Genomic DNA, 4379 nt, shown 5'->3' on the forward strand with positions numbered 1-4379 from the left:
TGTGAGAACATGTAAGATGTAAGAACCGGGCTGTTATTATCTCAGTCAACAATTGGAAAAAATCACATGAGGTTGTATGAATGAGAATGTAGTTTATATGATTAAGTGCAAATAAATAGCAAAATGTCATTGATGGGTGTAGAGTTCGAGGACTTTAAAGTGACAGGTTAAAGCCCCCAACTTGGTTTATTATTTTAGGTTCTGATACGAGAACGTTAGCCCCTAGGTGGAGGGAATCAAGGGAACCTTAGAGTGAGAGCTAGTATCTTCTCCGTCTAGCTGGTCTTCAGAACTATTCCAACTTTAAATTAGCTAATGTTCTTTATAGCATCTCTAGTAAGGGAAAAGAATATTATTGCTCCTATTTGACACAACACTATTTTCATACTTCCACAACATAATTCCTATTACTTATTACTGCTTCATGATAAGAAGAAAAATATTATTCATCTTTAGTGCTTTTCTTTTGCAAATACTCTAGTTATATTTTTAAATTACTATTTTTCTATCAAAATATTGAAAATACCAAAAATATTTAAATTTTCATTACTGCAAGAATCATCTTTAGTTTAAATAATTGTCTTTTTAAAAATAGAAAGTTTCTAAAAGTGCATATTGCATAATCTCCCTGTGGGTTTGATATTCAGGTCTTACTCAAAAAGTCCTTTATTACTTGATAATGATATGTATACTTGCGTAGTATCCCCATATATATAAATTAAAAGTTAAATTCTAATTTTTCCTCATGATAAAGTTTTTGTTTTTGTTGCTAAATAAGGAAATATAAGTGAAAAATAAAATCAAAATTATTATTATACTTTTTCATATAAGCAGTAAGTCGGGATCATCTGTCTATGATAACTGCACCGAAAGGAAGACTAGTCACTGCTAATGACGAGAGACTGCCAAATGCACTGCCACGAAGGACTCAACGTAGAAATGTCAATCGTTGAAAACATATAGCATTCCTATGTGAAGAGAAAAGATGCTAAAAGGAGCAGAAAACTTGCTTACCCTGATTCCCAAGGGGAAGATCTATAATCCATGCATGAGAGAGACTTCCTCCAGCTTGCCTACCACAGAGGATGAGTCCAAGATCACTATAGAGCCGATGCTACCAGAAGTTTCAGAAGATCTTTACGCAGGTTGCCCAACGTGCAACACCTAGATTCCCACACAGATACCAACTACAGGGGCATTTATGGAATGCCCAAACTGCAACATCGTCCATCTAGATCATTACAAAACTCTGGAGGAGTATACATACACCAATAATGGATTTCAAATCACCGATCACTCAATGAAGGAATCATATATTCCACTCAATACAAAGACAGTACGAGCATGGATTCTTATTTATATTGAAATGAGGGAGCGCCCTTGACAGCCATCGATGGCTAACATGGCAAAATTAGACCAAATGAGGAGACCAGATGAGTCAAGTAAAGAAAAGGGAATTTGAATTTTATGAAGAAGTTTAAGGAAGATTTGTCAATATACTAAAGGCCTAGAGCTATACACAAGAGTCTTCTCTGAAAGTGATGAAAGAAGCATTCTTGACTGCATATTTGACTTAAGAGACAGGGGTCGAGCTAGTCTTCTCGTGGAAAGGACCTATTCTGAAACACGAAAATGGATGTGTGGAAAAGGCAGAATCACCATCCAATGTGGATGGTGTTATAATTTTTCCAAAGATAGATAAGGAAATTCCTCAGGAATTTTAAGACATGATAAGGTGGATTTGTTACCTCTTATAATAAAGTGGATGATCAATAGGATGGTTAGGTGGAGCACACTTCCAGCCGACTGCGTTCCTAACAGTTGTATCATCAATATCTACGATGAAGGCGATTGCATTACCCCACATATAGACCATCATGATTTTGTGAGACATTTTTAAATAGTCTCCTTCATGAGCAAAAGAAATATTTTGTTTGGGAAAGAAATATATGTCATTGGTTCCAAGAAAGTTAGAGAATTTCTGGAGATTTCGCTACTAGTGGGTTCAGTAGTGATTCTCAAGGGAAATGGAGCAGACATGGTAAGCACTGCATTCCAGGGGTATGACACCACAGGTGTCTGTAACTTTAGAAGAATGGATAGCAACAAGATGTTATATGGATTTCGGCTAGATCTAGAGTTAGAGTAACTACAATCTTAAGAGCTATGAGAGGGCTTTCGATGCGCAGAAGTTGCACGATATGATTCTTATGAAGAAGAGGTTGATCATTGATACACCAAAAATATATGCATTATTATACCCATATTTTATACCTATTTTTTATGATATTGCACTTTAATGGAAGGTATTTTGATGATTTCTTGCAGGTTGTTAAATTTTAGGTCTTAAAGCAAAAAAGAAAGCAAAAAAGGATGAAATTTGGAGTCAAAATGACGTTTTTGAAGATATGCTCAGCGTCAGCAGTGCCGACGGCGCAGAACAAATTAACACAAAGATTTTTTTACTTAGCACCAATGCCGCCAAAGGTGGTGCAAACCTTGTTTCTAGAAGGTTCAATGTATTTGAACAATTTTTTGAAGATTTTTTGGAGTCACCTCTTGGAGAACCCACCTTGGGCTCGATTTAGGGCAAAATTTCATTAGAAAAAGCGCTCCTCTACGTTTTTCACTCCTCTACTTTCATTTTTTGCAGCACATCATTCCATTCCACTTCCATATTAGAGTCAATTAGTGATTTTTCTTTCATAGTTTAGAGTTTTTGTGGTGAGATTTAGAGTGAAACTTTCTGTAAGAGTGTTGGAGAAGAAGAAAAGTGAGAGATGTCTCCTTCCTGCCTTTCTAAGGAAAGGCTACAAAGGATTATCTTTGAGAAAGAGTTTTCAGATAAGTATTGTTTGTTTTTCAGTGTTGTATGAACTTTCTTTTATATAAGAAATTTGTGTTTTATTATTTCTTTCTCATGAATTCTGAGTAGTTCATTCTATCTTCCTCCCTACTCTGAGATATGGTGAAATGAAGTGATAATATGAAGATGCCAATATTAAATTGTAAAATAAATTATGATGATTTTTCAATTCCAAACTTAATTTACTTTTCAATCTGGCCAATTGAATTGTTAAAATGTGTTGTGAAACATATGATCCGGGAAACAGAGTATGAGTTCTACAATAGAGTAAGGATCACATTTGATTCTATGATGGAGAACACCGTTTATGGAATTAAGTGCAAATAAATGGGAAAATATCCTTTGTTAGGTGTACAATTGGAGAATCTTTAGGGTGACATGCTAAAATCTTCAATTCAGTCTTAGTGATTAAAAATTGAAGCGAGAGCCAGCCTTCAGGTGAAGTGGGAGTCAGTATCCTCCTAGCCTAGCCATGGATTTAGGGACTAAACACTGAGATTAGTCAATGATTTTATATGCATTGTATCAAGGTAGAGAATTAAAATTGCTTCTATTTGGCATAATACATATTATGACAATACATATTATAAGCATATTATAAGCATTTATCTCATCTCATTTTACCAAAGCCTCATTGTGGTGGGAAAGATGGTTTTTCACAAAAGAATCTCCGCTATATAAATATAGTTAATAGATTAGTATTTTCTATTTTACATTTTGCATATTTGATCTGATAATAGTTTAGAAATTTAATTTTGATTACATCTCAACAATTGAAATTAGTGACAGTGATTTCAATTGACTTTCTGTGAATTTCATAGCAAATTTATAATTTCCAATTTAAACCTTCCCCGTAGGATCGATATTTGGGGCTTAAATAGAAAGTTCATTATTAATTGATAACGACAAGTATACTTGCGTAGAATCTGAATATTAATTGATTATATTTAATTAAATTTTACACAATCTATTGCAACAAATAGTCGAATCAAGTTATTTGCACCGCATTGCGTGGGGAAGGTAACGGTTGAATTAAATAGTTTTGATAAATTAGGAAATTTAGAGATAAAAAAATCCAAAAAGAAATATTTTTATTAGAATGTTTTACTTTGCTTGCTTTATTTGTTTATGCGAAATATTGGATCTAAAGGTTTAATACCTTACGAATCAAAATTAGAATGTATTATTAGAAAAATTCAAAAACAACAAAGAGAAATTAAAAATTTACAAGATATGGCGAATAACTTAGATAATCCAATAAATGAAAATCGACAAAGAAATTTAAAAGATTATGCGGATCCGACAGCAGATGAACTTCGTTTGATTATTCAAAATCCTAATGTTGTTGCTAATTCATTTGAGCTTAAACCTGCTATTATCCAAATGGTACAAAATAATCAGTTTGGAGGATCGCCTACTGAAGATCCTAACTTACATCTTACTAGTTTTCTTGAAATTTGTGCTACATTTAAATATGATGGAGTGTCTAATGATGCTATTAGGCTTAGACTTT

Source organism: Phalaenopsis equestris, unplaced genomic scaffold (genome assembly GCF_001263595.1).
Source record: "Phalaenopsis equestris unplaced genomic scaffold, ASM126359v1 Scaffold000560, whole genome shotgun sequence".
Taxonomy (NCBI): domain Eukaryota; kingdom Viridiplantae; phylum Streptophyta; class Magnoliopsida; order Asparagales; family Orchidaceae; genus Phalaenopsis; species Phalaenopsis equestris.